The 18,453-nt window shown below is 34.9% G+C and overlaps 1 long non-coding RNA gene across 1 annotated transcript; it reads left to right on the top strand.

Annotated features, from left to right (window-relative positions):
• Window positions 1-5,152: 5,152 nt before the first annotated feature.
• On the top strand, window positions 5,153-14,054 carry LOC122148997. Its single transcript, XR_006162778.1, has 4 exons — window positions 5,153-6,937; window positions 8,109-8,218; window positions 10,177-10,328; window positions 12,238-14,054. It is a non-coding gene; the product is annotated as an uncharacterized LOC122148997 (long non-coding RNA).
• The last annotated feature ends 4,399 nt before the right edge of the window (window positions 14,055-18,453 follow it).

An 18,453-nucleotide genomic window follows, 5' to 3' on the forward strand; every position in this document is an offset into this window, starting at 1 on the left:
ACTTGTGTGTTTTATTGCAATGCCCTATATTGTTTATTTATTTATTTATTTTTTTATCTGATTGTAAATTGTTACTAAAATACTTTGAAAATGTAATTTGGTTTATTTTAGGTTTTTTAAAACTATTTTATAGTCCTTCTCTCTTGTGGTGGATCTTAACAAACCCTGTCAGGGATTCTGAAGGTGAAATTAAGCTACAATTACAAACACCTTTAGTGAAGCCAAGAGCTTGATGTACCCAACCAGTAGAGCAGTAGATTAAACTGACATGTTTCTTGAGCCAAACAATAAGTTGCAATTATCAAGTTTGAAATGAAGGAACAAATAATTTCTATAAACCATGTGCTCACTGATAGTGTTGTTTATTAGTGGCCAGCTTTATAGTGAATTCCACCCATGTTTATTTTTGTTAATAGCAATTGCTGTCATTTAAACAACAGAACGAAAGCTACACACTTTGTATTCCAGGCATACTTTCCGAATAAAATTTTTATAGGCAATTTAGGGTGTGCTTTTGCAAACAGCTTTACTTGCCGATGGGTCAGTAGACAGGCATGCTGTAAAAACTATGTGTGACATGATTTGTTGCTATGACTGGAATTTTTTTTTCCTTTATTATAATACACAAACAGCCACATCCTTAATATCCATCTAATCAAAATTCATTACAGACACCATGTAGACTATTTTATGGACTTGGACCAATGGGAAGCTTGATTTCCTTAATCATAAAATATGTTTGAGCTGTTAAAAAAAAAAAAAAAAAAACACATAGGTTGTTTGTGTGTGTGTAGAGAGAGTTAATCTTGTGGTGCTCATTATATGTACTCTGTCTTGTTAAATTCTATTTAAATTATATAAAATCCAGTCTCATTAAAAGTTCCTTTTCTTTGATCAGCTTTTTGTTTTTTTTCTATCAAAAGAGGGGAAATGTAAATCTAAAGTTTAAATCAGAGAAACTTAAGTTGGTTTTGTTGGTACATACAGTACTCAAAAGGCAGTTACTGTGGGACTGAAGTTGACATCAGAGGCATTATAAGTATAGAATCAGACAGTACACCTGTTTTTTTTTATTTTTAAACTTGTATAATGGATCTTTATCTTGTCACTGGGAAAGTGATCTCAGAGATGCACCTTTGTACATTATTTATATTAGAATCATAAACTGTTACATTAGAATTTGTGCACATTTTACTCTGTAAGTGTTGACTTGAAAGGGGTTTGATAACATGCAAGCCAATAAAACATGTTCTTTTTTCGCAGTACGCCTGCCCTCTCAGAACACAGCTACTGCATCAACACGTGAGTTCACATGAAGAGAGCGAGAGCAGAGTGGTTCACATGCCCTGAAGTGCTCGACGTGTAGTTTTTTTTTTTTTCTTTTAACATTGCACCTTCAAAAGTTGTGTATCACAAATTGCCAGAGCAGAAATTTCAAGTTACCAACAGATTAACAGTCAGCAGTCTAATGAAATCAGTATGTGCATAAACATCTCCATGATCATTTTCAAAAATACGCTGACCTTGAACTCTGTCATTTATCTCTCCTCAGCACCAGTTACAATCTATTAAGGAGGTTTGTAATACAACTAATATAATATAATTCACTTGTAAATACCTTACAAGCAACTATACTGAGAGGTATTGCATTTGGATTTATAATCCCACTGAAATAACATTTCTAGTGACTTCCTTTTGCGAGAAAACTGTGATTCTGAAAGAAAAAGCTGCCTATTAATTAAAGGAATCGTTCACCCAAATATGAAAATTTGCTGAAAACCTACTAACCATCAGACCATCCAAGATGTAGATGAGTTTGTTTCTTCATCAAAACAGATTTATAAATTTAGCATTATATCATTTACTCACCAATGGATCCAGTGAATGGGTGCCGTCAGAACGAGAGAAAATGAGCTGATAAAATTTTGGATTCTAATGTGAGGGGATAGACTTTTTCACTGGAGGAAGCATTGTTATGGATTATGCATTTGTATTTTGGCCAGAAGCAATGGCTAAGTTAAAATGCCATAATGATGGATTTGTTTATTACAAACATACAGCTTTGTGCTTCACAAGATATTAACTGATGGACTGGAATCTTGTGGATTACTTGTGGATTATTGTGATACTTTTATCAGCTGTTTGGACTCTCATTCTGATGGCACCCATTCACTGCAGAGGATCCATTGGTGAGCAAAGGTTGTAATGCTAAATTTCTCCAAATCTATTCTTATAAAGAAACAAACTCATACATCTTGGATGGCCTAAGGATGAGTAAATTTCCAGGAAATTTTCATTTTTGGGTGAACTATTCCTTTAACTAACATTTGATCTCACACATTGCTGCTTCATTTGAGTGGGCTTTCCCATACCAAAGGTTATTCCCAGAAATGTGCTCTTCAAGATTCAAAGAGAACGTGTACTCTTTCATTTAAACATCCTCAGTAGTAAAAGCTGTTAGACAAAGAGGAAGAAGAAGACAAACTGCAGCTATCCAAATGTAAAATGAGAATTATTGTAGGACCTGCAATGCCGCTCAGGGGGTATTGTCATCCCATAATAATGACCAGGACCACGGCCGCACAGCTGTGGAATTGAATAGAGTGTGCTTTGCATAGATATTAATAGAGCTCTTCCCCAATACCATTTGGCTGTGACTCAGAAATAGATGTCGTGTGGCCGTTTTTGCCAAGTGTATTTGTACTATTCGGTCGACTTTCACACAATAGCTTGCCATATACTGTACATGGAAACACACATGACACACACACACACACACACACACACACACACACACACACACATACCTGTACATATAAATAATCTTTAATGTTATTTTCCCACTGCCATTTTTAAGCATAAAGTTATTTTTTAATGTATTTATATTTATTTATTTATTTTAGTTTAATTTAGATAATTATTTATAAATTAGTTTTATTCAGTGATTTTTCACTGTAAAATTTGGGTGTTCTGTGACGTTCTTAAAGACCTAAGGATGGATTGGAACATTTCTGCAGTGCATTCGTGTGTCTAATTGTGTTGCAATTTTGATGGAGATAAATGTTGTGGAGTGCTTTAGTCCACTCGAGCCAGAATCAAGTTGCATCACTTTATTTTTATTTATTTTTATTTTTATTTTTTTTGCGCGAAGCAATGATGCTTTAATGCTTTGTGACTGTCATTGTTTTTCACAGAGCTAAATTAAATAAAATGACTTAAAGGAGATGCTGTTAAAATACTATTTCCCCGCTTAATATACTAGAAGCATTGTGACAATATCAAAACACCACTCTGTTTGCTTGAGAAGCCCATCCGTTTGGGACGAGAGTCTGTTTATCTGTTTAGTATTTAGGAAACCTCTGCACTTGATATGCTTTGTGGTTGAAACGAAGTAGTAGGTATATTTTAAGGATGCATTTATGTGATGTGACCTTTTTGAGTGATGATGATGTGTGAACTTCAGTCTGTGAACTTCACTTCATTCTGCCGTTTAATGAAAGCATTAACCTTCTTATTGACATCAGCCTCACAAAATATCCTCAGAAAGTAGGGTTGTGTTGTGGGAGCCATCCAAACGTATTTCTAGTCATGCAGAGTCACTGATGTGAACGCCATTTGACAGCCTCTCCTGGTATTTGAAATTACCATACATTACTGCAAGTGTTTTGTTTCCATGGCTACAGTGGAGCATATAAGGGATTGCCCCTGGTTTGTCCTTGTGGAAGACTCCACATACGTCATGTTTAGTCCAAGGCTATTGGTTGTGGGCTGACTGCAATTGCAATTGCTTGATAAATGCCACAGAATGGGCAATGAGTGGACATATTTTAATGCCATCAGATCAGCCATCTGCTGTTAGCATGCAAAATATGGACAAATTATTCACTTTTTCAGTAGAGAATGGAAACCATGAATGTTTTGTAATGTAGTTTACATCTAAAAAAAGTCACCAGACCAGGGTGCTAATACACATTTCAGCTCCTTTAAGAGTGGGCAGATATACAGTATGTGATGTTCTTTTAAAGGCTCTGCTGAAAGTGTGAAACACTCTTGTTTTCACTCTAAGTGTAGGAAAAGAATCTGCATGTTTAATAATGAAACAAGGGTTTTGACAGACCATAGGAGATGGAGCTAACTGCCTTTATGCTGCTTATAGACTGAATCAGGTATCCTTAGAGTTTAAATGAGCATAAGTTGGACTAATTAATCTTTTTATGGAGTATTATTTTTATTGCAATTTTCTTCTCATATCTGTTGTGTTATGAATTTAATGTGAATTTTGGACTGATTTTTATATATATTATTATTTTTCTTTTTTCTTTTTTTGGAGCTAGGTCTTTGAAATAAGATGAAATGAATAGCTCTTATTTTAATTTGGAGGTCCACAAAAAACTTGCAATGAGATAAAAATGGCACACTGGCAAAGCACTGACAGGATACATTTGGTCCTACACTGTAAAAATGAAAAGCGACTAGCAGGAATCATTTGAAGTTGAAACACTCTAGAGAAATTTTAGGCATCCTGTCAGGTCAGTTCTCTGAGGAGTTTACAGAATGGAGCCCATAAGTTACTGCAAATGTTCTAAAAGCTGTCAGCATTTCCTCCAATAGCCTCAAAGGAAAGTCTTATTAATGTATACATATAATATACACTAGGTTTGTAATCATTACGATTTTTAATGACCTTTTGGCAACACTCTGGGTTTAAAAAACACTATTGGTGGCACTAGCCAGCTGATCTACAGGCATGAATTCCTTACATAATTTAATGAATCTTTTAATTATATACTCTCCTGTTCAAAAGGTTGGGATCAATAATTATTTTTATTTTTTTTAAACAAATCTCTTCTTCTCACAAAGGCTGAATTTATGTGTTTAAAAATACAGTTAAAACAGTAATATTATTACAGTTTAAAAGAACTGTTTTCTATTTGAATATATTTTACAATTTTATATATTCCTGTGATTGCAAAGCTGAATTTTCAGCAGTCATTACTTCAGTATTGTATTTCTATTTTTTGCTGCAAATAAGTTATTTTTAAATTGTAATAAGATATTATTATTATTATTATTTAATATATATATTAAAATATTACTTTTTTTACTTCATTTTTGATCAAATGTTTGCAATCTTGGTGAACATAAAAACATTAAAATGATTCCATAAGTACACAATAGGATTTTTGTATTTAGAGGTTCTCCAGAAGGTCGCGCCCCCTGAAGGAACCATAATCATTATGGAATTACACTGTAAAATTTAAATAAAAGCCCTCTCATGTGAAGACTGGACAGTCTTAGACTTGAATTCTGATCACAAATTGATTGGCACTAAGTGTAAACCCCTGTCCACTTTCAGTATATTAAAAAAAGGCTTTCAAAAGATGGTTGAAATCAGTAAGTGTTGGGGCGGGTTTCTGGGGCATAAGCTGACGTCGCTGAGCATCAGAGGAACACGTGGTCACAGGAGAACATCTCTTACTGGACACTCATCTCGCCCAATCTGTCCCAGCATAACTCTGAGACAGGAATGAGCTAAAAGTTTAATGAAGGTTTAATGCTCTGCATGATGATGCATATCCTCCAGGGCTGTGGAGATGAAGACTGACTGAGGGTGTTTTCCCTAGTGTGTATGTGTGTGAGTGTGTCACAGCTGTCACTCATCACCAGAAAGGGTAACAACATTGGTGTACTACACATTCTTCTCAAGCACTAGCTCCACATCTAGACGTCTAGCCCACGTATTAAGTTCAAATTCTGAGTAAGATTTTTTTTTTTTATGGATTCAAAACATTTATCCAATTCAGTCACTCTATCAAAAACAAAAACAAATCAGGTAAAACAGTGGACTTTTAACATAAATACTTCTCACACACACAAAAAAGTACTTTTTTTGTTTACATATTTTGAACATTATTAACAGTACTTTATATATATAAATATATATTTAAACAAAGGAAGTGTGGGAAAGCACTTCTGTGTGCTCTCTTGAAAATCAAATAGTAGAGCATGGTGGATGCCAATATCATAGGTTTGATTCCCAGTGAAATTACTAATAAAAATATATACTTTCAACACAATGTAAATACCCTTTAGAGGGTATGAAAAACTGACATAATGCAGAACATTAAATTATTTTTTTATTTTGGGTCTGTGCAGCTGCCTTTAACAATGAAATATGTCAAATTGACCCACAAACATACATTATAATCATAATATAACTTCCATATGCACATTCCACAACACACCAGAGTGCAGGCATGTTCATGAACCTAAATGAGAAAAAGGCACAAAACTTTAAAAAGAAAAGAAAAGAAAAGAAAAACATTACCATTAACCATCTGCCATTTTGCATTTTGTGCAGTTCATGTCAGCAGTTTATTCTCATGAAACATGTTGATTGAACAGTTTACTAAACCAGTTGGAGCACCTTGTGCTTTCAGTCTTGTTTCTGATTTAATCTGAGCAGGATTGTTTTGTTGGAGTTCAGCTCAGTCAAGCTCTTTGCTGAAACTGTGAACTTTATATCTGTATTCTGCTAGAAAAGAGGCTGGGCCTCAGGGCCCACAGTTAACCAATAACATCATGTACTATCAGAGAAAAGATAAAAAGATGAACAGATTAAAAGCATTCTCACTGATTAGATTTCTTTTCCAGCTCCTTGGTATGCTAAGACACTCTTACATCTGCCTTGAGTTGATCCATTTAATTACCGCAATAAAAGTAAAGCAAGAACCCCTTCTCTGGCCTCGCCGTGACAGAGTCCTGGTCTCTCTGTCAGTCATGTTTGTTGCGAGGGGAGTGATGATGCTAATTATGAGTGTGATGCATCCACAGGATATTGCAGCCATGGTGCTTAGTTGGCAGTGTGGACAGGTGGCATCTCATGCATATTCATGGACCAGCCCTCGTTCGCTGACAGCACCGGTATGACAGAGAAGTAAGCAAATGGTTTCAGAGAATGTGATGCGTAGTCTGTTACCATAGCAATGGGTCTTCAGTCAGCCCACACTAGACAATTTGATAAAAAAAATTTCTATGTGTGTGCGTGTGATTTTTGGTCTAATACTCCACTCAGTCATCCTTGACAATCACAGCTCAGGAGCTTATGTTTATCAAATATACCCCTGACTCTCTAAGGCTCAAACCCCATCAAACCTGTTTTGGTAGTTCCCTAGACCACTGATTTATGAAAGAAGGACATAATCGAATCATTTGACTAGAATGTAATTAAAAAGGATACTTAATGTATCATTTTATTTTTGCTACAAGCTAAACTATTCATCTTTTCTTGAGTTTTTAAGAGATTTTTAGGGTTGATGAGCAGCCCACCATGATGAACCGTTTTTATCTTCATCCCCAGATGGTTGCTGGCTTACAGAAAGAAAGTGCAGAAAGCATTGACATGCAGCGTGCATCAACAATTTGACCCCAACCCACTGAGGTCACAAAACAAGTCGATGCTTTCCTGCTCTGGCTTTTTCCTGATGCCTGAAATGTTTAGTTTGACTCAACTGCTTTTGAGAGAAACCGCAGAACTCTGGATATAACAAACATATGCTAAAAGTGCCTGGATGTTTTTTTTTTTTTTTTTTTTTTTTTTTAATATACGAATGATGAGTCTTACCTTTAAGGCTTTGCTTTGTTTCCTTCCTTAAGGAGAGGGGTGAAGATGGTTTGTATTTTTTTTTTTGTTTTAAAACTCATTTTAATTTATTTTGAGAGCATTTGTCATGTATGTTGTGTTTTTGAATTTAATTAAATTTATATTCATTGAGAATTATTGACAAGATTTTGCTAATAATATATTCAATTTGTTGGCTTAATTCCAGAAATATTGTGCATATGTGTCACCACATGGAGTTTTGGCGAAAACAAGCAAACAAAAAGATTACATTAGACATTAATTCAGGCATCATGGTTAAATATAAAAAGTGAAAAATGTATTTATTTATATAACAGGTTTTTACATTTTATTTTATTTCCGAAATGGTAGCCGTAAAATTTATGTTTATTTTAAATGTGAATATTATATATTTTATATTTTGTTTTTTTTTATTGAATTTAGCACAGTGACAATATAGAGCTAATTATTTAATTTTTGGGAACAGCATGGTATTTTTAGGACCCTGCAATGGACTGGGCATCCGTTCAGGTGTACCCTGTCTGTGGCCCAAGATGGAGAGGCTCCAGCCCCCTGCGAACCTGCAGAAGATAAGCGGTATGGAAGATGGATGGATGGATGGTATTTTTATAATAATATGCATACTATTTTTCTCCCACAGTAATAGAAGTAAAATACGTAAAATAGCTACCAATATATTTGGACTTTAGTTCCCAATATTTTAGGAAGAGATTCCTTCGCAAGGGAGTCATCATATTTTGGGGTCCTTGGCATCAAAAAGTTATGCTTCAAATTAACTCCAGTAAAAACTTTTATTTATTTGTATATGCACTCTAAAAAGTGCTGGATTTAATACAACCCTGCGCTGGGTAAAATATGAACAAACCCAGCAACTGGGTTGTTTTCAACCAACAGTTGGGTTAAAAGTTTAACCCAAACTTCTGGGCAGTAACCCAACCACTGGGTCAAAACAACCCAATCGCTGGGTTTGTCCATATTTTACCCAGCACTTTTTAGAGTGTGCCGATTGGCAAGCACTTTAATTTTGCATCCTAAATATCCATTATGCATTTACATAATGCACTTAAACACATTTTTTTCATCATGGGATTGGATTTGCATTAAATATACTGTAATAGCATCAGATATACGTCAAACTATCAATTAATTAGAAATTAGTAAGATATACAGTACAACCCATCAGGCCTGATACAGCTCATAGTCTTCATCTATATCTGTGTAATCCTTCAGAAACATTGTTGTTATCCTGTGGTAGATGTGAGCTGCTAAAACTGAGGTTGCAATTTTGGTCCCTGGGATTGTTTAATCAGGAATAGGACAATTTTTATACATTCTTAACTGATTCTCTGGATTTGTTTTGCTGCATTGCAGTGCTCATTGCCTCCATGCCCGTGACATGGAAGGGAGGGGAAATAATCCCTCACGCTTCAAGCCGCAGCCCTCAAGACCTGAAGCTCTTGCTTTGACTCTCTCTTGCGATAAATCTTGCATAACTTTGTCATATCTTCTGTGTGAATTGTGAAGTCACGTTCCCTATATGAATCTCTCTCTGTCATACACTGTGCCCCAAGCAGATTTGCCTCAGAAACAAGGCTTTACACTGGCCAAATATTTTCAACCTGGTTTTCAACCAGCTTTGTATTCTTACAATGTCGGAAGTGTAAGTAAATTAACAATGTGTGTTTTTTTCCCAAGTTATATGCACCAAGATATCACAGTTTATTTGTCAGAAAAAGTCAGCGGCTTGACTTAATCCGACAGACTTTTGAAATTTCAGGGCTTTTGTGAAAACTACAGATCAAACTTCCACATTCTGTAACCCCACTCACAGATAGTCTAATTGAGCCCACTGAATTATGGTTTTTAAAGTTTTCCTGCCTTTTTTGCCACAGCCCTTTTTTTCAGTTTTCTGTACTTGTGTTGCACGATTTAAAAAAAAAAAAAAAAAAACAATTTCTAATGCATAGACAGGTAATTTTATTAAAACCCCATCTTGTCAGTGGTAAATTACCCCTTTAGCCCTCAGAAATCCATAATAACAGTTATATTGTATAACAACCTATTGCCAGAAACAGCATGCACTGACCACCATTGCTGACTGTTTTGATTAAACTTTAGCAAAAAATAAAGTACACAAAATTGCATAAATTGCACCAAAGAGACTATTCAATTAATCATAGATTAATATTTAAAATGAATTTAGAAAAAAAAAGTATGTTATTATATACTTAATTTGCAACTTTATTCCAAATGTTTTTTTTTCTCTTCAAAACAGAATATGCAGAATGTGTTTTATGACCAGTAGCTTCTTAAAAATATGGAAAATCAATCAAATTAATTGTTAATATCAATGATTTGGCCTGAGGGTTAAACATAAATGTATACACTCATTAATTGTTCATGGATTCATTTTACTTATTACCTAATTCTAGGTGTTTCTGGGTTAAAACCAGCTACTTAAAAATAGTAACAAGTCACTGTATTGTATATTTCTACAGGCCATTTCTTTCCAGATCATTTTGTGTTGTTGACAGGAGAGTAAATCTTGAAGTCAGCATTACACAGTGAAACAGGATTTGTGGGGAATTTGAATCACTTACAGATCAATATACATTCTCAGCAGTCCTGCCTTCAGGAATGAATGCACATGGTACACATTATGCCCTCAGAGACCCACCTATAACATGTAAGTACCCAGCTGGAGATGATTAATATTAATAATACATAATAAAATAGAAATTGCGTTATATGTGTGTGTGTGTGTGTGTGTGTCTTTTTAACATTTTTATGCATTTGAGTGTTTTTGAGTGATTTAGATTTTCTGATTTTTCAGAACCTCCTTTTCTGTAAAAGACCAGGAGATTTTTCTCTAAATTGAATACCTAGTTGTTTGAGGTTAATATACTGTAATATACAATATTCATAATCAAAAAGGAACATGCTCCTGTCTCAAAGCCAGATATCACCACCCATTTTTATCTGACCCTCTCTGATGTATTCTAATGTCTGACAACAAGGTTTAAAAAAATTTAATTTAATCTGTTACCGTGCCTCTACCTTTTCGCTATTACATTTATTAGATACAGCTAAAACTGCAACAGAGCCAGATACATTAAAATGATCTATTACAATGTCTGATTGTTTTCAGAGAAATCCCTCCAGGTGGTTCAGCAGCTTAGAATTGCTTTCGAATCATTACTGCATCAATTTTTGATTGAATGAACGGTGTGTTTGAGAGGTGCTCCCCTTAGATAAACTGCATCTGATAATGCCAGATGACACATCTGGGATTTATGTGCAGAGCTGATATCATTCATAGTCAAATCAAACTTAAAATGAAAAATAAAATAAAATTAGAACATAAGCTTAATATATAAAGGAATGTTTCCTGTATATTGCTGTAGTGTTGGCGATAGTTCATGTTTGTTGAAGCTTAGTTCATGTCTCGGTCCTGAGCCCCACAGCCATAATTGATAGCTTTTCACGAGAAATGACATGGGCACATCTGGCTTATAGACACTCACATTAACTATCAATTTCCTCTCTAAGAGAAAAGCCTGTACACATTCCTAAAGAGAGGCTTGGCATTCATCACTCTCATCTATTATATATCTACATTTCAATATTCCAATATTAACAGCAAAAACAAGAACACAGAGAAATAACAAATAACCAATTATAGAAGTATATTTTACCCTGTGTTTGTACTTAAATGCAATCCTAATTTAGCATTTGGAAGCTTCTGGTAAAATCTGTGGAATGTTTAGCCTTTATAGTAAATGCAGAGGTCTTGCAAAGTTGCAAATCTGCAATTATCTGACTCCCACATATTGTGCATTAGCAGAGCCTGTAGGTTGCACTAACAGGTTTCATTAATACAAATTATGCTGTGTTATGATCCTCTTTTTTGCATTTAAGAGTTATTTTGTTCTAAACCTTGTTCTAACCTTCCTCAGAGATTACTTTGCCGTGATTAAATTTATCATAATGTGAGATGTAGTTGAAAGACCCCAGAGGTTTTAGTTATATTGGCCTTCATACAGCAGTGTTATTTTAGTAATATTTATAAATTGTGATTGTTTTTATTAATATTTTTAATTAAGCTTTTTTTTATTATTATTGATTTTCATTTTAATTTTAATCTTTAGTCATTTTGTTTTGTGCTTGTCATTTATATATACATTTTTGTTTGTTATATCCAAATATTTTATTTATTTAGTTATTCTTTTATGTCAGTTTGTAATTTTAGTATTTCAGCTTGATATCATTTACTTGTCAAGGCAACATTTCAAATTTTTCATTTTTATTTTTCATAGATTTATTAGTTCAGTTAGTATTATTTTAGTTAGAAACTTTATTACTTCATCTTAAATTTATTTAAGGTAAGTTTAGTTTTTCAATTTTATTTTATTTCAGCTTTAGCTTACTTAAATTTTTAAAAGGTGGTTTTAGTTTAGTTTAGATCCACCAGACTGCAGTCAACACTTTATGCCTCATTAAAGATTTAGAAAGAGCTTCTTATCACAAAGATTATGTTTTTTTTTCATATGATTTCTTTCATAATGTTTTTTTTTTTTTTTTTTTTTTTCATAAAGGTTTCTCCAAACAGAAACCAACCACCTTCACTGATCCTCTTGTGTTGAATTCTAACCACATTAAACAATTACTGGGCCTCATTATGTCTGCAAATGAATGGCACAGAGAAGCATCTGAGAACAGCTCATCATTTTTAAAGAACTTCAAAAGGATGGGGTTACCTTCTGGCTCGGTGGAAAACTTTGATGTCTCCACGTCCCATCAGTGATGCGCTTCTTTCATGTTACAGAGGCAGTTTATTGATTTTAGATAAACCAAATGAGACCATTAATTAAATCAGGCTTCATACTCCCTGACATCTGTGTTGCATCATTGAATATCACCAGCACCCAGGTACTGTTGTTCTTGTAATAACGTATGGGCTTTCTCAATGAACATGACATTAGACACACCAGACTGTGCATTTTGGGGTATATGCATAAATCCTTTATCGTAAACCTAACTATGGAGCATGTAGACATACTTGTCATTATGTACTAGGTATTTGGTACAACACAGATCCTCCCTGGATCAGGACGTAGCTCCAAACTAGATGAAAGAGCCAAGAGGAAACTGGTCAGGGAGAATACCAAGAGGCCTACAGCAACGCTGAAGCAGTTGCAGGAATTTATGACAAAGAGTGGTCATTGTGTGCATGTGACAACAATATCATAAATTTTCCACAAATGTGACTTGTATGGAAGCATTGCAAGAAAAAGCCATTCCTCAAGAAAGGCCTCATGCAGTCTGCTGAGCTGAGCTATTCCTGTTCTTGGTGTTTCTCTGCAGCAGGGACTGGAGCTCTTGTCAGGATAGAGGGAAAAATGGATGGGGGCAAAATACCATCAAATTCTTGAGGAAAACCTGCTGCCCTCTGCCAGAAAGTTGTCAATGGGAAGAAGATTTACCTTCCAACATGACAATGACCCAAAGCACACGGCAATACTGTATGGTTGAAAGCACAGTGGTTAAAGGAGAAAAAGGTGAATGTCCTTGCATTGCCCAGTCAGAGCCCAGACTTAAACCCCATTATCTTTGGAATGTCTTGCAGACTGCAGTCCAAAAACGGTAACCATCAAATTGAACTGTGTTCTGCAAAGAAGAGTGGACAAATATTGCAAAGTCTAGATGTGCAAAGTTAGTAGAGACATATCCCAACAGACTAAAGGCTGTAATTAAAGCAAAAGGTGGTTCAACAAAATACTGACACAAGGGCGTGATCCTTTTTCTAAATCAGTGATTTTGTTGTTATACAGTATATTTCACTTAGATGTTATAATTTGCACTGAGTAAATACGGTTGGCTGAGACAAAATCTGTGTCTGTCTTCATTTCAGGTTGCAAAGCAACAAAATGTGATTATTTTAAAGGAGGGTGATTCTTTTCTATACCCACTGTAGAAGGTAAAGAATTTGAACCTGGGAAGTTTCCACATCCAGGGTTTTTTGAGCCAGTCACCTTTGCCGTAAAAACATGTGACTACTTCCTCTGGACTGCAATGCAATGCAACTTTTGATTGGCTAGTAATAGATCAAGATTCTTTATGGTGAAGTTATGGCATCTATCAGAAGGGGCTAATAAGGCAATGTTATCCAGTCAAACTTTGATTTATTGGCCTCACCAACAGACACATTTATAAATAAAGTAATTCAATTAAGGTAAAATTGTGCACTTCTTCAATCTAAATAAAAACTATTCATGAAACTTGGAATATAAAACTGCACCAGTCCTGTGGCTGTGAATAGACGTTTTCTCCTGGTTCAGCACCAATAAAATCATTTTATAAATCTCCCCCTCAGAATCATAATGTTGCGTAACGATGGGCTCCAAGCTGTGGTCTGCAGATTCTGAAGTTGATTGCTGTGAAGTTCATGGTTTGTAAAATTTGTAAATACATTACATAATGCATAACTCCAGCATATGTATGGCTTAAGTAGGAAAATTGCTCTGTAGCTCATCTGGTACAGCTTTGGACTTGCAAAGCAGAGCACTCAGGTATGATTCCGGGGAAATACAAATTATGAGAAAAGACATTTAAGACATCTAAGAAACAAGCTAAAATGGCCTGGTCATGGATCTCACATTTGTTTTTGTTAACACTACTGGTCAGATTTAGGGTAGGGTTTAATATAGGTGGTAAGGTATTTTCATAGTAATATTTCAACCATAATGTTGCAGATTCACATTCATCTGTTTTGCATTAAATGGAACTTGCTATCAGCACCACTCACCAGACCTTTCAATTGGAAAGTGTTGAAAAATGTGCAAGAAGCAATCATAGCAGAAATGTCGCCACTGGCACATTTTCCATTGAGGCTGGTTGAATTAAATGTGTAACATATGAAATGAAAATAAAAGTGCTAAATGTTATATATGATGTACCAGAAGCATTTTACCTAAGTGGTAAACTAATTATACTGATAGTCCCTTTGGAGCAACCTGAGAGAAATTGGGTGTCAATAACCCTAAAGTTTATGGTTTGCCCTTTAACCTTTGACTTTAACCATTAGGCTGAAAATACTCACAGTGGAAGATTGTTTTGCATTCAGAACCAAACTTTACCAATACTAATGATATAAAGCAATGCTGTTGGACATCTTTGGTTTGCATTTAATGAGGATGTTTCAGAACTGTTTGTTAGCTCTGTTAGTAGTAAGCTGTAAAAATGTACAGTAAATTAGCTGTAAAAGATCTCTCATTTTCCTTGTATTAATTCAAATACATTTTAGTTTTAGTATTATTTCAGACCTGACCCGCAGGGTAATTGTCCTCTGTCTCCACACCTGCTGGGTCTGGATTAGTCTGTGCCTCTTCACTAATGTCAAAACTCTCCACAGGCCTCAGGAGAATTTCATATGATGGATCGCCTCTGCTCTGCTTGAGTCAGCGGCCACCCTTGTGCCACCATGTTTTTCTAGTGATAACAGAGCATCATAATCATCTACATGTTGAGATAAACTAAGGTACCCTATAAGCCATGGTTTTTATGTGGCCTGTTTTACACAGTTGAATCATATTTTGGAGCAAAATCTGGACTGTCAAATCTCAACCCCAAAGGTCATGTCTTCAATTCTCCTCTGACCTCTCCATTCCATTGAGTATTTGTTGTATCAGTATTCTTTCTGTGACATCTTCACATTCACTAATCTTGTAACAGCTGTCTTTAAAGACCCACTCGTGTGGCTGAATAGCAGGCATCCGATTTTATCAAAACTGACATATCGTCATCTTGATCTGATTTCTCTATAAATCCCACAACAGGATTAAGTGTGTACGCATTAAATTGTTGTGAGGTTGGGTCTGCTGCAATACGATAGTGTTAGTTTGCCACAGTTATGAGCAAGACTGCTGTCGTCTTGAATGTCTTTGGATTTGGCTGTAGTGATTACTCTGAAAAGTTTGTCTTATTTGTCTTAATAAAATATTATAACAATACCAGAAATGGCTGTTGTACATAACATTGCAATGCATGAATCATTCTTTTTCTATGATACTAACATTCATTTTAGCCCCACTGCAACACAGATGACATGGACCTTAATCAGGGTAGTGAGATTTAATAGTCATATTTAATTTTTGACTGGAATGAAAATCAAAATCAACCTCTAAATTTCAAGTGAATTTAAATTGTGTTAACAAGAATAGGGAATCACTATTTGAATTTGAATGTAAAGAAGCTGAATAAAAATTATATGAATTTAAAAGAAACTGCAATTTTTAACAAACAAGACAAATATTAAATGTTGGCTTGACAAAATGTTGGCTTGTTTTTAAAAAGTTATTTTTTGCATTTAGTTAATATATTTCATCATATTTTATAATACATATTATAATATGTATAATATATTTCATCATATGTGAGGTTTGGCCAATTCCATTTAAACTCATAAATTGAAAGGGAGCCAATTCCGAATTGCTGGCTAAGCAATCCAAGGCTATAGCATGTCTTTTCAAAATGACTGTCAAATTTGGCAGTGCTGTGTTTTTTCTTCCAGCCTGGGTGTGTAGGATTCATTGTGCCATAAAAAAGATGTAATTTTTGAGGCTGGCTGATCAGTGAGGTCTGGATAACCCCTTGATTCATTCCCAGAGCTCTGATTCTGATTATAATAAATTAAATCTTCTCTTCATTCCTGACATAACAACCCTTTGCAGTTTCCAGGCCTATCACTTGCACTGAGCTCTCAACAGGAATTGTTCACAAGTGGAATCAGTCATCAAAGCTTTGTGATTTGCAGTTGACCCAGTGGTGTTTGATGTGATTGCATGAGGATGCTTTGGCTGTCTGCATGTGCTGATGTTCAAATTATGTGCTTTGCTTTTAACACCCTCTTGTATTTTATGAATTTTAAAGACAAGTACAGTAGGATGTTGAAATAATGACATTTTGACAAGAGGTTGCAATACATCAAAGAAAGCTATTTAACAGTCTCTCTTCAATGTAAAACTGCAGGAGGTATAATATAGTTGAGCATTTTGAATATACATAAATTATTCGTGACATTTTGAAGAAGTCACCTCCATGAAAGTTAATGCATGAATTCCAAACTAGTTTTGGTACACAAAACAAAATGTTTTAATAAAAAAGATGGCCTCAAAACCATTATTTCTACTTTCCATTAAATAATAGCACGGCATAGAGGTAATTTTTCACTTTTCTGTTCTTGTCTGTTCCATTTGACACTTTTATTCTCAGCAGGTGGATCACAAAACACTCTAGAATTGGTTTGTTTTAAAACAAGTTTTCACTTTGTACTTTAACAGGTCAGTGAGCGTTCCTTAGGCGTATAGGCCTGCTTATTGATGGCTGCATTGGGAGAAAATCTTTAACCATGGTGCTGACTTCAACAAATGTGCAAATGACAAACAGCACCCTGTAGATGCAGCTGAAAGAATGGAGAATCTGCTAACTGCCTCGTAACTTTCAACTTCTTCACATCATCCATCTCTCTGTCATGGGACTCTACTGTCAGACCACAAGCGTGTTAGAGCTTTAAAGAACCATATGCCACATGTCACTTTGAAGAAACCAAGAACCCACTTCCCAGAGAAAAATATTAATTGCGTCTATGTGTCCCCAGATACAGTGCCTGTCCTGTAATAATGATGAATAATAAATCAGTATCATCACTCAGTTCAGATGTGAAATGACTGTGGCAGGGTCAGTGTTAGTGTACATTAAATTAAAGCAGAAAATGGGGCTTGCTGGCACAATTTTCATTCTTTGTTATATCTCTGATTTAGCAAATGAAAGCTTAGTTCCTTGGGTATAAAACAGACACTTTAATTGCCTCATCATATTGCCTAAATTCTGCTAGTGACTAAAGTTATGTTACATCTATGGTAAAAGAATGCACAGTGAAATATTAGTCAATTTCAAACTAAAGTAACACCACTCAACGCATTGCTGATATACTTATTTGTATAATTAATTTATGATATAGACTATTTGTATAATTCATTTATGATATCTGATTAATTTTACAATATTTTATAGTGTTTTACCACTTTGCATTTAAATTAAGCTGACACCAAAAATATTTAAGGTTGGAGCAGTCTTTATGAAAACGTTTTCAACTAAAAACTGTATGCGTTTTGGCTGTTCATTTACACGACAGTAGCGTTTTAGAAAATACTAATATTTCAAAAGTGTAATTTCAAAGTGTAAGTAAACAAAGATACTTTTATTGCCTCCATGTAAACTACAAAAGCATGAATTATGCGCAGTCGCCTATTTGTTTCTATCGCTAACTATAGCTTCACAAAGCTCCATAAAGCTTCTGTTTTTTTTAGTAGTTGTCGCATAAACGTGCCTTTTGTTTTCCATATACTATGAGTGAATCTTTTCAGTTACTGAGATATTTCATCTTTTAAATAGAAACGCGCAAAATTTCGCCAAGTCGGTGGTAACCATAGCAACAGGCGACTTCTGGTTCGCTCGTTTTCGTTAAGATAATTTCATCCACAAGAATAAATGCTGTGATTTGATTATCACTATTACATTTACATTCCATAAATATATAATAAGAATTAATCTAGTTGATGTGTGTGTACCTTTTCCTTTAGACATTATTCAAACGGACCACTTGAACGCCATTGTATAAGTTACACATTGGCTGATAAAAATAAATAAAAGAAATAACAAAGGCAGAACGCGTGCAAGACTTTTGACGTCTAGCTGACTTGCTGATGTCATTTTCTATCATTGCTCCATCCGAGTTCGTTTAGAGCGAGAAG

The sequence above is a fragment of the Cyprinus carpio genome, chromosome A20, assembly GCF_018340385.1.
Source record: "Cyprinus carpio isolate SPL01 chromosome A20, ASM1834038v1, whole genome shotgun sequence".
NCBI classification, from domain to species: Eukaryota; Metazoa; Chordata; class Actinopteri; order Cypriniformes; family Cyprinidae; genus Cyprinus; species Cyprinus carpio.